Below are 21,393 nucleotides of genomic sequence, written 5' to 3'. Positions count from 1 at the left end.
ATGAGAAAACTGAGCACATTCTTAGCAAAGCAGTTTTCACGGGGTTTTATGTATTCTGTCTTAGGCCTGATCGTCCCCAGGGAATCTGCCCTTTCCAGCACAGGGCTGCACTGTCCTCTGTCATTGTTTCAGGCTTCAGTAAGGCAGGGGAAGTAAGGCAGTCAAGAGATTAGGAGACTTTTTACAGACAGAATGAGGACTCAAGTCTATGTCAAAGCTGAGGGGTGAGGGTCCATCCCCCCCTTTTACTATAGCCCCCCAAGTCCTTCCCTGAGGGCCTCTTCCTGACCATGCCTGTCTTAGGTCATCCCTCCCTTGAGGAATCTTACCCGTCATTGGCTAATTGGTCAGGCTCAGGGCCAAGCAGGGTAAAGTAAAGTGGGCTGTGGCGCTGCCCCTGCCAGGGAGATAAGTTTTGTCTCCTTAATGGCTTATGGTCCCAAGGACTTTCACTCAGCCTTAGCCCTGGGGGTTTACTGCTCCTGAAACCGGGCAGTACGCTTCCCAACAATTGCATGCTTTCCCTACTGTCCAGAGGACCACACATTTTTCTGGAGACCACATTTCCAAGCATGTCTCCCACCCACATAAAGGCAGAGTGCAAAAGGGTAGAACCAGGGACTGCCAGCCAAGATGGAGTATAGGGAACTCTTCCACGCGGGGGCAGTGTAGCCCAGATCCCACTCAGTAAAGCCAGTGGGAGCGAGGCCTGGCAGGCAGGACCCATGCCCACAGATAGCTACTTTTGTGGGGAATCAGGCCTGCCCGGTACCTAGGTTGCTCTGAGACTTGCTTTCCCTGAAACTCCCTCACCCTGGATTGAGACAGCAAATGTTTACTGAGTATCTTTAACTTCCTAAAGTCTGTGCTAAACCACCCAAGTATGGAGTGTAACCAGTTCAACTACTTTCCCCCTGGAGCTGTAACATCCTTCTCTTTGATGTAATTAGCAGCATTCTGTCCTTGGTTGTGTGTAAAAGGTAATCACCTACAGTGAACATGGGCATAGTAAATGTGGACCATCCTCTATGTAAACTGCCCAGAAAAGCAGTAAAAGCCTGTCCAGGCAGGGATCGGGCTTTCTCAGGGGCTCTCTCTGGCCCTCATGCCCTCTCTCACTTAGAGAGTGGCCATGCCGTCCCTTTTTCCCCACAGGATTTTTGTAGTCCATGTGAATTTGTCTACTGCTGCCACAGCACACAGATCCCACAGGTGGGGATCAGCATAAAGTTCACAGACACCTGATGCCAAAACATACACAGGCCCTGGAGTCTAGAACCTGGACCCTGGAGTTGAGCCAGAACCAATAGCTGAATGCCAGACCGCCGCCCCAATCCTAAAACTGTCCCCACAACCCAGGACAGACCATGTACACTGAATGCCAGTCACTGGACACCAGAGACTGACAGAGAACCCTGGACACCAGATTCCATCCAACAGACCCTAGAGCCAGAGCTACATGTGGATCCCACACACCAACCCAGCATGCAAAGCCCCACCTGAAGAGACCCCAGATCCCAGACACACAGCCCCAGGCCACAGACCCTGGAGACAGAACCTAGATCTGTAACCAAGACCCCACAGCCACACTCCAGAGTTAGAGCTGGATAATGGAGCCCAGTTGCCAGATGCCAGATGCAGGAGCAGAACCGAGTCCTCCCGATGTAAACAGAGCCAGCAGTCAATGAAGAACATTCCTAAGTCCAAGCAACTGGCCTCACAAATACTTTTCATGCCAGCGTGAACGTACAAGAGAAGAAAGTGACTCCCAGGACTACTAAATTATACCAAGCCCTGCAGAAACAGACCATAAAGGCTGACAGAGCAAAATATAATATTAATGCTTACTTTTGCCAGGAGATGTCCAAGATTTGTCAGAGGCTGCACTTCCCAGAATTAGTGTCCTGGCCGTGCTTGTCACAAGGCCAGCTCACCAACACTGTGAGGTTTAAAATATTATTTTTGCCATACCTTCTAAGTTCTAAGAGCTGGGATAACAATCAAATTAACATAATCTAATTAATGGGAGGTATTCAATGTCTAATACATGGGCAAGGGGAATTCATATTCAAATGAATACCAGCCATAATGAGGTGATATTGGGTATATAGGGTATATTGGAAAATGGAAGAACAGAGTCTTAGATTTCAAAGGTGAAATGGGGGACACACAGGAATTTAGAAAAAAGGGCAGCATACCTGGCAGGTTAATTTCTGTTGGGCAACTCTGAAAACTTTAAGACACAAGGAGACGGTAAGAGAGTCAACGAGCTCTTGCTAGGAGTGTCACTGTCTGAAGCTGAGGTGATGGTGCTGAAGCTCTCTTCCTAAACCAAACTGTGGCACCTAAACCTCTTAGGAAGAAATAGGATGACAATCCTACATAATTTCTCAGTCTTCCCTTTCTTAACAGCCAGTTTAAAATCAATGTGCCAAGTGCAAAATGTTGGCCATCTTCATTGCCGCCTTTGAAACATGAAATAGATGTTGTATATCCACAAGCTACATTAGTATATTGTTCCATATTTCACTGACATAATCATTCAGTTTTGAGAATAAGTTACCATACTTAAATTGTTCAATCTTCCTTCAGTAAATGGTGACGTACATGTACTCCCCAAATTCACCTCATATTAAACACCTGACTGCTTGCTTACATGGTGGGGGAACAACCTTTCCTGTGACCTCAACTATCTTTGAAAATGGCCAAATGTAAGACACACATAGGTGGGAGAACATCACTCACAGGAGAGAGTCAGAAACCCCACACGCAGAAGAGCATAAATGAGGCAGCGATGATGTGAGGGGTCTTGGGGCTTCAAAGTATCCTCATAAAAAGGGTCAAGGGCCAGCCCCAGGGCCCCCTTCTAACCATCCTGCTTAAATCCATTAAATTTGGAAAAATTCCACCTGAAATGAATCTACATATTCCTTGACTTCTCCTAAAATAGTTAAAACTCGACTGGAAGCTACAGCCCCCAGGAAATGAAGTGTTCCAGTCTCCACATCACTCAGCACTGGAAAATAAGGGCGAAGACAGCCAATGCTGTGGTCCCAGTTACTCAATAATGACAAGTCACACACCAACACCAGCTTCAAGAACTTCCAGATGCAGTAACTCCTGGCAAGAAAGGTCCCAAACTTTAACAACAAAGAGAAAAGCAATTACCCTCTTGACACTTTCTACCTGATTCCTCCAGACCATGTGGGACCCGTCCAATTTGGTTACAATATCAACGTTAGCTTTCGTATTTAGGGAAAACTGCTCACTGTGGCTACAGCAAAGAAGACCGTTTCCATCAATCATGTCACTTGATCGGACCAGAACTGTCCCCAAATTCTGTCTCAGCCCTTCCCGTTGCCGAGCACCAGCACGCAGTGAGCACCAGAGTCCCCTGGGGCGGTGTCCGCTCGGACAGGGCCGTTTCTCTCACCAGGGACATTTCCGCTGTATAAACGCTGACTCTCCCTACTGGCACCCGAACAGCCAAAGAAAGGTCTGGAGAGAAAAGCGTGTGTGTAACGAGCCTGCTGCCTGGAGGCCGCCCAGGTGCGCGGGTCCCTGACTCGGGCATCCCAAGCCTCCGCGTCTGCACGTGGGGTCCAGCGACCCTCTCTCCCTGTTGTCGCACTGCGGAAAACGGGTGAATTCCTTCGCTCCTTCACTACAGTCCCCCAACGCCAGTTTTCCCCTTTTTTCTTCTTTCATAACCAGGAAAGAGAGGGGTGAGCTCGGCGGTCTTGGAGAGCGCACCCATGTGACCCCTCAGCTGGCTCGCGCTCCGCAAACCCCCAGACCCACGCTGCGCCCCACGTGCCCGAGAGAGGCCAGAGGCCGAGTACGCAGCGTCGTCCGCGGTGAAGGCACTCCACTCTGCCCTCCTTTCCTTCCCACCGGGGACACAACCCCCCAAAACTGTGTTAGCGCGCGACTCCGTGTCCTGTCTCCCGCCCCATTGCTCTCCCCCCAAACCATCCTGGAGTCTCTCACGGTCTCCGTCACCTACGCCCACCCGCAGGTCCCTGTCCCCAAACCTTCCTTCTCTGTGTTCCAGCAGAATTCCGCGCGGGCCCTTCCCCCTCCTGCTCCCAGGGTAACCGGTTCAAACCTCCCCCAGGCGGCTCCGGTCCCCCCTCTCCTGTCGCCACCGCTCCCCAGCACCGCGCACCAGGGTCCATCCTCTTTCCAGACATGCGTCGCCCTTCCCTTCTCACACCCGGTCTTGTCCCGGAACCCTGAACCACCAGATCGCAGCTCCGCCGGCCTCTCCTGGCCCCTCCGTCCCTCGCCAGCCCCTCTGTCCCTCGCGGGGCAGCGTCCTGGTCGCTCCTCCCCCCGTAGTTCCTGGGACAGACATCGCTGAGCCCCCTCCGCTGTGTCCCAAAACACTCGCCCCCGAGCGACCCCGCCAATGCCCCTCCGCCCACGGGTCCTCCGCGGGCGTGTCCCGTCCTGTGGCCGCTGGGATGGAAGAAAGGGGACCGGCGGGCCAGCGTGGGGACGGGCTGGATCTGAGAAGGGCTCTGAACCGAAGGGCTCAGGGCCGCAGGGAGGCTGAGCGCAGGGCCGGGCTGGTGCGGCCCCACCCTGACGCGGAGGACACGGATAGGAGCGCGGTCTCGCCCGGGGATGGGAGCGCTTCACTCGGTGAACACGTGTGAAGCACTTGCTGGTGTCCCCCAGGGGACGGGAGTCTCGTGTGTAATACGGGCCACACACTGGTGTGAGGGCCTTCCTGGGGCTCCCTGTCCCGGCAGGTGGCCGAGACGCAGTGCAAACGTCCAGGCTGCGCGGGCACCTGCCGGAGTGTAGCAGTCGGACAGGACGCCTGGGGACACGGAGTCACGGTGGTGATGCGCTGCAGGCGTCCCAGGATGACGGCTTTCCTGTCATTGCTCACACTTCACTCCTTAATAACTGTTCTGTGACGTCACTAACAGTAAATACTCTTGCTTGCCTAGATTCCCAAATTCACCATCTAAAATCTCCCTTATGGACAATGCGGACATTGGCCAGATCGTGAGTTCCTCAGACAACCTCCAGGGGGCGTGATTTCTCTTACAAAACTTCTGGTTTCTGCAGGAGCAGGGGGGTCCAAGCCCTGAATTCACTTAAAAGAAAGTATCCTGTTCCTGTTTTATTTCATCATTAATGAACTCACCGCCAACAGAATGTTCTCTTGCTCCTCACATTACCTCATTTCTTCATATTTTTTCAAGTGTTATCTACCTTAAATATTTTTACATAACTAAAGTAATATAATTTTATTATTGTACAATAGCTTATTTACTTAGATGAATCATGAAAAGCAACGTAATGATTACAAGTAACAGAATTTGTTACAGTGAGGGGAAATAACACACAGAAATAAATATCCTTTATATGTATATAGAAACAGGAAGTTAAAGACAGAATTGAAAAGAACCAATAGCAACAAAACAGATCAAACACCTAACCTCAGCAAGAATGTGCATAATCTGTGTGGACAAATGTTACAATGATGCCCAATGAAAGACGCCTGAACAACTGTAAAGTGACATCGTGTTCTTCCATAAAAAACGTTAAGAATGTCAATTTCCCAAAGTTGCTTACAAATTGAATGTGATACAGTTTAAAATATCAACATTTTAAAACTAAAACAATTTCATTTTCAGTTCACTTGTTAAAATGAGGAATGAAAAGAGAATTCTGGAAAAGCAAATTAATAAATAGAACCTAGCCCAACCAAATATAACCATATATTGTGTTATAAACAGACATTAATTAAAACAGTGGGTAATGGCCTTTGAATAGGCGAATTGATAGGACAGAGTAAAAAGTCTAATAATAAATGTGAAATCAGATGGAAATTTTCTATGATAAAGATATCTGCTTAGTACTGTGGATATAATAAAATGTGTTGGAACAACTGAATGGGAAAAATATTGGGCCCCCTACATGACGTCCTCCACCAAGATCAATGCTTTAATTGATTTTAATAGCCACTCATAACTAATATAAAACACTGAGAGCTATCTAAAACATACCAAGAGATCTAATGTGAAAGAATGGGAAACATATACTACACAAACATTAACCAAATGAAAATTATATAACCTATAGTAGACTTGAAGGCAAAAAAAAAGCCCACTACTAAAAATAAAGAGGAGTACTTCATATCAGTAAGTTCAATCTACCAGTTAGTTCCACATTTTTATTCACTTAATAATATAAACTCAAAATTATATAGAGCAGAACTACATGGAAAACTACACAAATAAATAATCGCAATAGGAGATTTAACAAACCTCTACCATTCAGGTTCTTTTTCAGAACCAATACAGCCCACAAAAAATAGTAAAAATATAAAAAAATAACATGAGAAGCAAATTGCATTCAATGTGCGTAAGTACTTCACTACACCACAAAACTGCAAATTACGGATGCTTCCCAAGCACCCTGGGAACTTTTTTAAACACTGACCATATACTGATATAAAGCAAGTTCCAACAAATTTCATGTGTATTTCTCGTTATCACTGCCATTAATCAAGAAATCAGTGGCAACAGATAGCTAGAAAGTACTTTTATTTACAAATCATGAAATAGACTTCTAAATAACCACCCCCAAATAAGTCACAATTGGAGTTAGAAAATAATTTGCGTGGTTGATAGTAAAAACACCTCTTACCAAGGCCAGATCACTCAGGTTCCAAAGATGATCACAGCTTCAAGATCAGTGGTTTTCACCTCAGGTTGACTTTTCCGCCAAGGGGACATTTGGCACATTGTGTGGACACCTTTCAGACTGTCCTTAGGGTGGGGTTAAGGTGGGAGTTACTGGCATGCACTGAACGGAGGTAAGGACTGCTAATAATCACCTACAACGCAGAGAAAAATCTCCCAACAGAAAGAATTATCCATAGCCATGAGAAACCCTCCTCTGTATAGAGCAGGATGAAGAGTCCATTAGAATACAAACAGCATGTGACTTTGCACCCTGGATCTGAAATCACACCTCCTTCTCTACAGGCACCCTGGAGGCTGAGAGCTAAAGAACAACAACAAAAAGAACAATGCCAGCCATCTTGCAAAGACTGGGGACAAATGTCCTTGGTGCAGAAGACACCCGCAAAAGATCAGAAGCCAAGGAAGATATGGCACCTTAAGAGACTGCACCACACTGTGATAACCAGAGCACTGAGGCTCACTGTCTATTTTCATTGCCCATAAATCACTCTTCAGTAACTGTATCTTAAAATAACTTAGAATCTATAATCTTACTCTTTTATTTTCCAGAATTCACCATCAAACATTCTCTTCTTTGAAAATGTGGACATTTGCCATATTGTCAGTTCCTCAGATAACCTACAGGGGGCACAATTTTACTTACAAAATACTTCTGATTTCTAGAGCACCATTGCTCCAGGCCCTGAACTCATTTATGATGCTAAGATTCATGTTACTATTTTATTTAATTATTAATGAAGTTATAACTAACACATTTTAAATTCTTCATGTCTTCATGTTTTAGTCAAGCTTTAACTATTTTTTCAGGTTTTATACAGCTAAACTAACGTAATTTTACTTTTGCATGATGTCTTATTTACCTTGACAACTCATCAATATCAACTTGAAGTTATTATAAATAATACAACTTAGTAAATTATGTGGTAAATAACATCCAGAATTAAATAACTTCTATACATACAAAGAATAATTTAAAGATATAATCAAAGAAAAGAACCCATGGGACAGCCCCAAATCTGGTGTCTGGACCAGATGATGTGCTCATACAAAGTGGTCCCAAGGAACTGGTCACTTACATTGGGACCTGAGACTTGTACCTCAAAATAGTCTTAAAAAAAAAAAAAATCAACAGTCACTGATATTCCACTATAATCAACCGCTTTTCCTGCTGACCTGCACTAAGGTGTCATTCCCCCAAATGGCCACGTGATGGCAGCAGAGACTGACACAGGCAACGCACATCCCACTAACGCCTTCGCTGAAAGGTGCCTTCGCTGAAAGGTTCCTTCGCTTTTTACTGTGAGATGCAATGAACGGCACATTTTTCATTTTCCCCCCAAAATTATAACTGCACAACATCGTCGCCATTCAGTTCCACTGGCCTCTGCTATCTTTCGGGCAACTTCTCATTCCATCGTTCCACAGCACTGTTACCTTTAGCAGCAGAGAGCTCTTCCAGGTGCCTTCTGCAGTCTTCCAGGGAACAGAATTTTCTCTCCACTGAGAAATTCGGAATACTGAACTAAACGGCCATGCAAAGGTGCAATTTCTGGTGAGTTCTGCTGATGAATCACGACTGCACGGCCAGGCTGGAACCGTTTTTCCCTGGTCACCAAACAGAAACGTGCACTCCCACCTCATCCTGAAGCTTTCGCATCTTCTTCTTGGACTCTTTCCCTCAGATGGTGCTTGCGGTTGGTCCGATGGGGCAGCATGTGTTGCGAATACCCCACTGGTTTTCCACAAGGAGCTCCTCCTACAGGACTCCCTCCCATTTCACCACATAGGCAACATCACCTCCTCTGGATGAAGACCACTCTGTGGAGGGGATGCTGGTGGTGGTTCCTTCATTTGCCCACAATCTCTCCTGTTCCACATTATTCTCAAACTTCAACGATTCATAGTGCCCCCCCCCCCCGCCACAATTTGCTTGCAAGCAGAACGGTTCCCTTACTTTCCGTAGAGAACCACCTGGTGGAATGAGGTCAAGAAAGTGCCCCCCCATCCCTTTAACTTCTGTGGAACCCAAACATCAAAGCCATTCACGTAATCATGCAGGTGCAAATGATTTTCAATGCTCGATTTGGATACTTTGAGTATGTCACCTGTCTCCCGCATGGCATAACGTGGTCTGTCCTCAGTTAAGTTCTGGACTTGATGGCTGTGAAGTGCTAATGGTCTGCCAGACCCGTGGGGCACCTTTGTGCGAGAAATCTTGGGCATGAAACTTCGCAAACCACTTCTGACACATTCCATCACCTAACAGCGCCTTCTCCATACACACTACAAATCTTTATGTTGGCATTCCAGATGTGATTTCACCTTTCTTGAAATGACAAAGCCTAATGTGCCAAAAGTGTTCCTTGTGTTCACCCATCTTCAGTATGAAAATAGCCACAACATCACTCAATGGTTTAGATGAGTTTTTTCTTGAAACGCATACTGGTATGACATCTGTCATGATACACTATAACAGAACAGTTTCACATGAAGTTAAAGACAAGTGTGCAATCCAGAGTCATATGAAGGGGCAGGATGGCAAGGGTGGTGGGGGTGAACTGAATTTTGGGCCAACCCGGTATAAAGAAAGCTTCAACCAGAATCGCACCATTGAATTCAATACAGTATGTGTTTTGCTCTCGCAGCACTAAAGCTAGAGTTCACTGAAAATGGGTGACTGGAAAGTTCACCTGCTTGGTACTTCTGAAATAGACTCCTACAGAACCTCCAAAATGAACCACATTGTGAGTTACAAAATAATTTAAACTGAATGATGCTAAACATACTACATACCTAAACTTGAGAGCAAAATCTGCACCCTTAAACACACGTGTTAGGCACAAAACCTCAAATTGTACAAGAGTGGCACTCGTCTGAGGAACCGAAAAGACTAAATGAAGCCAAGACACACTCTAGGAAACAGGCCTCTAGACGTGTCTGGAAGGACACGTACAGAAAATGACAGCGATTTGATTTGATTTTTCCTCTGAGTGGAGAATTTTGAATACATTTTATTTTCCCCTTGTTTAAAGAAGCTGCAACACACAAGACAAATTACAAAAAATTTTCAAACATACTTAGACCTTGTAAAAACCTGACTCTATCATGCTAAAAGCCAATTGCAACAAATGTCATATAACACACGTTTAGTGCTCCCTTTGCCCTTCATCTAGAAGCCAATCAGAAAGTAGCCCGACAATCCTTATATTTAGATGTCTTGAAATGCACTTTTAATTAACATTGCTGTCAAAAGTCATTGATATTCCACTGGAATCGACCAATTTTCCTGGGGACCTGCACTAAGGTGTCACTCCCCCAAATGGCCACGAGAAGGCAGCAGAGATGCACATTTGGAATGTGGGTACTTTGATCTTTGCAGAAAGGTTCCTTTGGTTTTTACCGGGAGTTGCAATGACAGGCACATTCTTCATTTTCTCCCAACAACGTGACTGAACAACAGTCTCACCGTTTTGTTCAGCCGCCCTCTGCCATCTTTCAGGCAACTTCACCATTCCATCTTCCCAAAATACTGTTATCTGTTGGAACAGAGAACTCTTCCAGGTGCCTTCTGCAGTCTTCCAGGCAATGGAAACTTCTCTCCATTAAGAGAAATTCAGAAAGCCCGAATTAAACAGCCATGCAAAGTTGCGAGGTCTGCTGAGTACTGTGGACAAATCACGACTGTGCAGCCAGCCTGGGAACACTGTGGCCTGGTCACCAAAGGGAAACATACACTCTCACCTCATCCAGAAGCTTCTGTGTCTTCTGCTGACAAACTGTGGTGGTGCTTTCAGTTGGTCTAGTCGGGAGCCGTACCTGTTGCAAGTAACCCACTGGTTTTCCGCAAGCATATTCTACTACAGTACTCCCTCTCGAACCCACCACATACACACTACCACATTCTTTGGATGAAGATGCTCCTTTTCTTTTTTAAATATCCTCTTTTTATTTTTTTAAGATTGTATTTATTTGTTTTTACAGGGAGGGGTAGAGAGAGAGAGAGAAACATCAATGAGTCATTGCCTCTTGTGCACCCCCTACTGGGGATCTGGCTTGAATTGAACCTGACTGGGATGCGTCCTGACTGGGAATCGAACCTGTAACCCTTTGGTTTGCAGGCGAGCACTCAATCCACTGACCCACACCAGCCAAGGCTGAAGATCTTCCTTTGGAGGAGCTGGTGGTGGTTCCCTTAATATGCCCATGATCTCTCCCATTCCACATTATTGTAAAATATCAACAGTTCTTCCTCCTCCTCACTATTTGTCTTGGAAATGAAACATTTTCCTTGTGTTTCATTAGAGAATCTCATGTGGAAATGTGATCAAGAAGGGTTTAACCCCACCTCCACCCACCCCACTTAACTTCTGTGAAACCCAGACTTAAAACAGACTAATGTAACTGTGCTGGTACAAAAGATTTTGCATGCATGATTCGGATACTTTGAGTACATCACCTGAATTCCATGTGCCATAACCTGGTCTGTCCTCAGTTCACATATGCCCTGGATGGCTCTCCACTGCAAGTGGTCTACCTACCCATGCAGCCACTGCACCTGAGAAATTTCCAGCAGCAAACTTCCCAATCCACTTCAGACATGTCCCATCAGTCACAGCATCTTCTCCATAAATCTTTTCTTGCCTTACAGTCACGCTTGTACCTTTCTTGAATTGACCAGCCTAAGTGGCCAAAGATGTTGCTTCTGTTCACCTGTGCTCACTGTGAAAAGGGCCACACACACATTTACCAGTTGCTATGAGTTTTATCACACGCTGATGTAATAGCTGTCACAATACCGTCTAATAAAACAGTTTTGAATGATGTTAAGGGCAAGTATGGGTGACCAGAGACAGGTGATGGGGCAGGGGTGTGGGAGTGGGGTTGCAGGCTGAACTGACCTGTGGCTGAACTGACTTTTTAGCCAAACAGACTTATTGGCCACATGGACTTTTTTGCCAAACAGGCTTTTTGGCCGAACAGACCTTTTGGCTGACCTGATTTAAGGTAAGGTTCAACCAGCATCGCAGCCGCAAAATCGTATACAGTACATTTTTTGCTCCCATAGCATTTAACCTAGTATTCACAGAGAATAGATGAATAGACAGTTCTGTTGTTCAGGACTTCCGAAAGAGATTCCTACAGAAGCTCCAAAATGAGCCACCGTATGAATTACATGATACCTTGACCCGAATCACGCTAAAGATGCTAGTTACCAATTCTTGATAAAGAATCCTTCACCCCTCAATGCACAGGTTAGAAGCAGAAACTGGAAATGTACACGGTTTGCACATGTAGGAGGAACCGAAAATGGAAAAGGAAGTCCAGGCAAAGTTGAGGAAACAAGAGTATATACACCGATAGCGCTGATATTCTACTTTGCTTTTTTTTTATGCACCTCTTGGTGCAGAATTCTGTATAAATTTTACTCCACGTTGTTTAAGGAAGCTGCAACAAAGCAAAGACAAACGAATTTCGAGCACACCTTCAACTTGTCAAAGACTGACACTACTACGCTACAGAGCCAGTTCTGAGAAACGTCACATAAAACGTATCAATGGCTCCTTTGCCCTTAACCTGAAAACCAGTCACAAGGTAACTGGACACCCCTGAAATTTAGATGTTTTCAAATGCACTTGGAAATACCACTGCCACCCAAAGTCATTGACATTCCACTGGAATCAATCACTTTTCCTGCTGACCTGCACTGAAGTGTCATTCTCGAAAATGACCACGAGGTGGCAGCAGAGACCGACAGTTGGAACACACACTCTACTATTGGCTTCCCACAAAGGTTCCTTTGCTTTTTACCCGATCGAGGACCCTAAAATAGTAAACGCACTGTAGGCAAAGTTGAGTAAATGAGCCCTTAAACATGTCTACAGGGGCATATACATAAAATGAAAGTGCTTGTATTTTGCTCCACTTTTTCTTACCTCTTGGTAGAGAACTTTAAATAAATTTTACCTCCTCGTTGTTTACGGACAAAGCAAATTACAAGTGATTTTCAAGCACACCTGGAACGTGTAGAAACCCAACTCTATCGGCTACACAACCAGATCCAAGAAATGTCACATAAAGTATGCTTATTGCGCTCTTGGCCGTTAATCTGGAAACCAGTGACCAGGTAACTGGACAGCCCTGACATTTAGACATTTTCAAATGCACTTCTAAATACCCCTGCCATCAAAAGTCATTGATCTTCCACGGAATCACTCACTCTTCCTGCTGACCTGTACTGAGGTGTCATTCCTCAAAACAGCCACAAGATGGAAGCAAAGACCAACATTTGGAACACATAGCATACTATTGGCTTGGCCAAAAATTTTGTTCAGTTTTTACCATCTGATGACATGACAGAGACAATTTTCGTTTTCCCCCAAACAACGGGACTGAACAACTACTGGACAACGTTGTCACCGTTTTGTTCCACTGCCCTCTGCCACTTTTCACGCAATTTCACTGTTCCATCATCCCACAACATTGTTCTCTTTCAGACCAGGGAACTCTTCCAGGTGTCTTCTGCAGTCTTCCAGGGAAGGGAAATTTCTCTCCAATAAGGGAAATTCACAAAGACCAAACTAAAGGGTCATGCAAAGGCGCAAGCTCTGGTGAGTACTGCGGATGAATCATGACTGCCCAGCCAGGCTGGAACACTTTTCCCTGGTCACCAAAGAGAAATGTGTGCATTCCTGCCTTATCCTGAAGCTTCCCTGTGTTTCCTGACAAATTCTGGACATTTTCCCTCCGGTGGCTTTCACTTGGTCTAACAGAGATCAGTCACTGTTGGGAGAAGCCTGCTGGGTTTCTGCAAGGAGCTCCCACTGCAGGACATCACCTCCTTTGGGCGAAGACCACCCTTTGGAGGGGCTGCTGGTGGTTCCTGTGCTTCCCTCAATATCTCCTGTTCCACATTATTCTCAAATATCAACGGTTTATCCCCTCATACTTTGTCTTGGAAATGGAATGTTTCCCTTCCATTTCCGCAGAGAACCACATGTGGAAATTCACTCAAGATGGGACCCCCACCACTCCTCTTGACTTCTGTGGAACCCAAACGTCAAAGAGATTAACATAATGAAGCTGCTGCAAATGCTTTTCGACACTTGATTGGGACACTTGGAGCATGTTGCCTGTGTCCCGCGTGCTATAACATGGTCTGTCCTCTGTTAATGTCTGCCCTGGATGGCTCTCCACTGCTCCTGGTCTGCCTACCCGTGGGGCAACTGCGCATGAGAAATCTCCTGCATGAATCTGCAACGCACTTCTCACAGCATCTGCGGACACTCTCAGCATCTCTCAGACTCAGTGTCTTCTCTGTACATACCAAACATCTTTTCTTGCCTTACACTTGCGCTTGTACCTTTCTGGAAATGACACAGCCTGAGGGGCCAAAAATGTTCCTTATGTTCATGCATCTTCAGTGAGAAGAGGGCCACACACACATTCACCAGTTGTCATGAGGTTTTTCATCCCACGGGGATATGACAGCTGTCCCAATACTGTCTAAAAAACAGTCTCAAATGACATTAAAGGCAAGTATGCGGGACCAGCGCCAGGTGACATGCTGGGGGTGATGCAGAGGTGGTGCAGTTGTGGGGGACCGAACTGACTTTTTGGACAACCCCATTTAAAGCAAGTTTCAACCATCATCACAGCCTCGAAAGTCTATACAATATGTTTTCTGTCCTAATGGCACTTGAGCTAGCACTCACAGGGAAAGGATGAGGAGAAAATTCTGCTGTACAGACCTTCTGAAATAGACTCCTACAGAACCTCCAAAACGAACCACTATTTGAATTACAAGGTAACTTGACCTGAATGATGCTAAAGATGCTACGGACCAAAACCTGAGAAAGAAATTTTCACCCTTGAATGCATACATTAGAAACAGAAGCTTAAAATGCACAAGTTTTGCACCCATACAAGGAATCTAAGATGGTAAACAAAGTCCAGGCAAAGTGGAGGAAATGAGCCTGTAGACATGTCCAGAAGGGCACAGACATACAATGATGGTGCTTATATTTTACTCTTTTTTTCTTGTACCTCTTAGTGCAAAATTATGAATAAATTTCACCTCCACGTCGTTTAAGGAAGCTGCAACAGACAAAGCCAATGACAAATGATTTTGAAGCACACCTGCAAGTTTCAACAACTTGATTACATTATAAAGCCAGTTCCAACAAATGTCACATAAATCATGTTTATTATTCCCTTGGCCATTAATCTGGAAACCAGTCTCGAGGTAACTAGAAAGTCCTTACACTTAGATGTTTTGAAATGCACTTCTCAATACCACTGCCATCAACAGTCATCAATATCCCACTGGAATCAACCACTTTTCCTGACTCAACTAAGATGTCATTCCCCAGATTTCCCACGAGATGGCAGCAGAGACGCACACTTGGAACACTACTATTTGGCCAAAAGGGTCATCCAGTTTTTAGGTAAGGACGCAAAGAAAGAGACGTTTTTCGTTTTCACCAATAACTGTATTGAACAATGTGTTCACTGTTTGTTCCACTGCTTTCTGCAATCTTTCAGGCATCTTCATAACTCCATCTTCCCAAAAGGTTTCATCGTTTGGCCAAGCCAATACAAAGCCAGTTTCAACAAGCATCGCAGCAGTGAAATTATATGCAATGTTTCTTAAGTGCTCTCATTGCACTTCAGCCAGAATTCACGACAAATGGGACTCTGAAGTCCTTATATTTGGTAGTTATGTAATACACTCGTAAACAACCTCAAAAGTAAAACACAATTTCAATTACAAAATAATTGAAAATGAATGGTGATAAAGATACTACATACCAAAACTTATGAAAAACATCTTCAGCCTTAAATTCACATTATCAGAAATAAAAGCTGAAAATTTACTATTTTTGTACCCATATTAGGAACCTAAAATAGTACATTAAATCCAGAGAAAGTAGACAAAAACGTGCACATCGACATCTCTGCAAGTGTATATACATAAAACGATAGTGAAACCGGAAAAGACCCCGGCGTTCGGGCTGCTCGTCACTACCAAACCCAATCAGCAGCGACAGGGATTGAATCTTTATGGTGCTTTATTCAGATGGCCGGCGGTCCGAGAACATGGCGGGTTCGTACCCTAACAGACCATCTTAACTTCCATTTTAAAATGGCCCTTTTTATACGGAGAACAAAGTGTAGGTATGGGGTTTGGAATTCAGGGAAAAGTCATTGGATAACAAACAAGTTCAGCATTCTCACCCTGGGCGGTGGGCATCTCACCTGGAGCGCAGGGGCTCAGACACCACCTGGAACTGCGTGCGGGCCTCCTGAGGCGCACAGGTGGAGCTGCTTGTGGTCTCCTGGAGGCAGGGTGGGTCCCAACTTCAGTTCTTGGAACAAAGCTTTTACATGCATTGATTACTAAGCTTACTAGCCCTTGCCTAAACTGAAATTTTCCAACTCTTAAGTCCCCTCTCAAAACAGCACGGGATCAGCGTGTTAATGGGACGTGAGCTACAGCACGTGAACAGGGCAAGGAGGGCACGTGATCAGCACGTGAATGGCACGTGGTCAGCGCATGGACAGCATGTGAACACTGCGTGAATGCGGCTTGAAGGGGGGGAGGTGAATGTGGGATGAACACGGTGCTCCCTCCCCTCTCACTGGCATCCTCACCATCCCTCTGGGGGGGTTCTCTCGTTCCATGTGGAGGTCCGTACAGGGACTTATTCCCGGGTATAGATGTCCACATGCCATTGCCGGGGCATTTTAATTTTTTCCTATTTGTTGCTTTTTTAAAGAAATCTGCTTGATTTTTGTAAATTGGCCTTGAACCCAGTGACTTGGGTAAAATCACGCGTTAGTCGGGCAGTTTGTGGATGTTTCTGGATCTTCCCTAGAGATGCCCCTGTCATCTGTCCCTCTCCGACCCTCCCTCCCACTTTAAGTTCCCGGCCGTGTGGCTTGCCGGCCAATCGCTCCTGTGTGTCCCTGGGAGACGCAGTGTCGGTGGGCGCCCTGGGTCCACTCTCTGTCACCGCCCACCTGGCACCCCGGAACCTCTGGCCAAACCGGGAGATGTTTTGGAGGCAGCTGTGTACTCGGCACCGTTTCCCTTTCTAATGGGGCGTCTCACTTCCTTCTGCGCCTCCTGAGGTGCTGCCCAGCTTCCCGGCAGCAGCGTGGCCAGCAGGGGCTCCCTGGGCCGCTTCAGCCCGGTCTCCTCCGAGCCCTGTGTCCAGAAGCTCCAAGTGGCCCGGGCATGGCTGCTCCCCAAGGTCAGCGTGCAGCCGCCCACCTTGCCCCTCAGCCTCTGCTCTGGTTGCCCCGGCGCCCCCTCCTGGAACGGCCCATGTGCTGGGCTGAGACACTGGGAGCTGTTCGGGAGTGGGATCCCCACCCCTGCCAAGGGGTAATGAGGACACGGACCCCCGGGGCACGCTCCGCAGAGGAGTGTCCTCTGCAGGAGCCACTGTCTCTGCATTAGGAAAAGGACACCTCTGTTTGGTAAATTATTACAAAATCAGCCTTCCAGCTCAAAAGGGCCACAAAATGATATGCTCAGTGGGGGGAGATGCTGCCAGATGGTTTCTTATTAAAAACTGTGATGTTAAAAAAAAATAGAATTCTGTAATAACTCGACAGAGAGCAGAAGGGCCCCTGCCTGGCTGGCCCTGCAGAGCGATCTCTGTGAAAGGCTTTCTGTAATTTCAGACTTTTATTTGCTATTCATCTCAGTCACTTTGGAAGCTCAGCTCGGCTCTGGTTTGGGGATTTCACGAGTGTGTTTAATGCCTACGACTGAGTGTTTCGATCCATTAACTCCACTGAGTCGAGGTGCCCCCGATGCCTGTGGATGCCCCTCAGCTCCTGGCCACCCCTGCTCCCCAGGCCACCACCGACTCCTCGCTGGGGACCTCACAGTGCGGGGAGGGGACCCTGCCTGACTTCGCTTCTGACATATGCTCCTCTCCAGGTCTCTGAGCACCCCCCTCCTACCCCCAGCTCCTGTTCAGAGGTTCCTGACTGGGAGCACCCTGTTCTCCACCCTGCCTTCACCGTTGGATGAAGCTCAGGGTGACCCATGGTGGGGACTGTGTGCCAGACTCTTGGGCTCTGGGGGGCTGTGATGTGCCCACAGGAAGCCTCTGCTGGTCTGGCCAAGCCCCCACGCCAGCTGCCCATCCTCCAAGGGGCCCACGTGCAGGGCCAGAGGGGGCCTCATTTGAACAGCATGTCGCCAATGTGCGGATGGTTCCCTGAGGGGAACGTGCACCCTAACAGTGTTCCCTGCAGGGGAAGGGGGGTCAGTGTCCCGGCTCACATGGCCTCCCGTGCCTCCAAGGCCACTCGCTGAAGGCTGGTCTGTGGGAGTCCGTGGCCTGGGCTCAGGCCGCCACACAGGAGACCTCGTCTCCCCAGAGCCACCTCCATGGAAGCACACCTGGTGTGTGTCCTGACCAGGTGGGGTTTTGCCAGATCTGACCTGACCCTCGGCAAGCCCCAGTCACCCAGCCGAGGACAGTGGCTCCCCCTTAATGTCACATCTGCATGGGATTCTGTCCAGAAAACATCACAAGTGGAAAATAATTATAAAACAAATGCTCCTCAGCAGTTCCACAGCCAGCCAACCCCGGGGATGACAATGAGAGGTACTGTTAGTTATTGTTTATTATTATTACTATTACTGCAAAGGACAAACCCAAGGCCCCAAAGCTCAGGTGACCCTGCCTCCTTCAGCCCTGGGGAGAGACCTGCTGTGTGTGCACCCCGTTCTGCAGGGGGGTCTGGGGAGGTGCCCTGGACAGGGCGGGCCCGAGCAGACCCCGTCTCAGCATGCTCTCTCCAATGCCGTCCTCCCGCCCTCCCCACGTGGTGGCAACTCACTGCTTAAAAAAAAAAGAAAATCCCCAATCCCGGATGTTTTGGGGGGGGTAGCGGGGTGAAGGGTCAGCCTGGCCCTGAGCATGGGTGCAGGTCCCTCACAGATGCTGTACTGGTACAAACCAGAATGCTGTCTGCTCAAGTTCACTACTGTTTCTCCTACACGCAAACCCAACCACAAAAGGCCTATTTCATCATCTTCACCCTTCTTGCTCCCAGAGACTGGTCCCCTGGGGTTTCAAAGACAGAAGTTCTTAGAGCCATCGAAGCAGAGAGACAACAAATGGGGAGAAAACCGGGGTTGGGGGGGTCCTACGGGAATATGTTCCAAACGGATGCAGGTCTCCATGGCGCCTGGAGGCTGGGTCTGCATCAGGGCCACAGCCTCGCCCTGGGCATGGGGAGGGGAAGGCGCTGCCCAGGACGAGGGATGGGGGGCACTTCAGTGTCACTACATCTACCAGGGTGGGAGAGGGCCTCCGTGGTGCCAGAGGGCAGACACTGCCTTCCCCAGTGACTCTGCCCGGAGGGAGGGAAGAGACAGAGATAATAAGGGTTTTTTCATGGAAATCAGCATTTATCAGAAATCAAAGACCGAAGATTCCACACCATCTAAATGGGTTTCAGCCAGAGAACTAAAACATAAAAGACCATCAGTCCCCACAGCCCCCCGCAAAAGCAATTAAATTGTTCACCAAAGGGCTGTGGGCCATCCAGGCCACCTGCCTCCTGGGTTAACCAGGGTGGTGCAGACGCCTGAAACAGGGCAGAGACGTGGAGTTCTGGGGCCTCCCCACAGGTCATGGAAACAGGCCAAGCCTGAGTGTGCCTCCTGGATGCCGGACCTCCGAGGGGATCGCAAACCAGGTGGGAGTGGCGTTTCATCCCAGCTCTGCCACAGTTTGCGCAGCTGCAGCATGGAGCCAGGGAGTGAATGCGCTGAACTTTTCACTTTGGGGTGGAAGAGTTTAAGGAAAATGCTGTGGGGGTGGGTTGAAGTCAGAGGTAAAACGGGTTTGTGTTTTAAAAAATCCTCAGCTCTGTCCAGTGGGGAGAAAGAGGCAGACCAGCCACAAGGAGCACTCCAGTCCCTGTGTTTACACTCGTCCTGGGGAGCAGCAGGGTCCCCGAGAAGGGGAAGAGCCAGCATGCCTGGGCAGTTCCTGAGCCTGAAGACTGGCTCCTGCGGTGATAAGCCCTCACCACGAGTTTCCCGGAACCTCAGACCCTGGTGCCCAGGGCCCATGGTCCACCTCAGGCCGTCCGCTGAAGGTGAGGCTGTGGCAGGAGAGGCCTGGGGCCAGTGAGAACTCACAGGGGGCGGGAGGGGACCTGTCCCGCCTTCTCCCACAGGCTGGGAGTTTCTACATCGTTTCCAAGTAAAAGCTCAGAAGTATGACTTATGTCCATTCTCCTTGTGAATTCTGATCGTCCAGAGAAAGGGGAGCCCTCCTTGCTGTAACCCCACAAGGGACCCCACAACCAGCTGCATCTCTGGTCCAGGAGGACCCCTACGGGAGCCGTCAACTGAGAAGGACCAATTGCTGACCTCCCCTTCTTCCTCTGGCTTCACGTGCGTTCGCGGTGTGTCTGAGAGCCCTGGCCACACAGGTCGTGCACTCGAGTCAGGGACTGACTTTTCCCATTGCTCTGCCCCTTGCAGACTGCCTGGCAGGGTGCGGCGGGCCCCACTGCTGGCGACCTGGGCCCGGGGCTGCCCTGGTTGGGACTCAGTTTCCACCTCTGCTCAACGGAGGGGCGGGGCCTGCGACCTCGGGAACCCCGCCCAAAGGGGAGTGCTCTTAGGATGTGCAGGCTCTGTGGTCCCTGCCCCCTGGGGAGGAGGTGGGGCAGCGGAGCCTCCCCAGGGGCGGACAGGAGTGTGAGCCTGTAAGCGGGCTGTAAAAAAAATATTATTGAAGTATAACATACAGAAAAGTACACAAGTCCTAAGTGTACAGATGGATAAAAAGTGACCGCAGCCATGTAGCCAACAATCAGGTCAAGAAATAGTAATTCATGAAAAAAAATACTAATTCAGTGTAAAAATAAGTCAGAGTAATGGTTAACTTTGGGAGTCATCATCTGGGATGGGACACATCTGCGGGGGTGTTCAAAATGTTCTACATCTTGATCTGAATGATGGTTATCATGATAGTTTATGTATTTAAATACCATCTTGTACTTTTAAGATCTGTTCATTTTCTCTACTTGTTATAATTCAATAAAAAATAAAATTTCTTAAAGGAAGCAGCTCCACCTGCTCCCTGAGTAGGTGAGAGGGGCCAGAACAGCGGGGGATGGTCATCATTCCCAGAGAGAAGCCAAGGGTCTGGCAGCGGCAGAAGCAATTCTGGGGGGGCTCTGCCCTGCTCCTCACAAGTGTGTGGTGCCCATGACCGTGCCTCCCCCGCCTCAGGCCCTGGGGACCCCGAGCTCGAGGGCCAGTGAGGAGGGGGCCGCGGAGCTGGGGGTTGGCCGTGGTGTGACTGCCGCATTTGTCACCCTGACCCCATGGCCCTCGTCTGCTCCCCTGGGGTCTTTGGTTCAGATGAGCCCATCTGGTTGGAGGCACAACCGCCCACCGCCCCCAGCCTCACATGGAGGAGCTGCTTGTGTGGCTGCTGGGGGTCCAGAAGATTCACTCCTCCCTCAAATCATCGCAGCCAAGTCCATGTGAGCAGGCTGCTCCTGCCAGGGGCGGGGGCTGCTGCAGGACCCAGCAGCCAGGGGATTGGCTCTTCTTCCCCAGGAAGCGAGAGAACAGGAGCTAAACAGACAGCCCGGCTCCCACAAGAGCAAAGCC

Source organism: Desmodus rotundus, chromosome 5 (assembly GCF_022682495.2).
Source record: "Desmodus rotundus isolate HL8 chromosome 5, HLdesRot8A.1, whole genome shotgun sequence".
NCBI classification, from domain to species: Eukaryota; Metazoa; Chordata; class Mammalia; order Chiroptera; family Phyllostomidae; genus Desmodus; species Desmodus rotundus.
Note: the sequence above shows the minus strand (reverse complement) of the source record.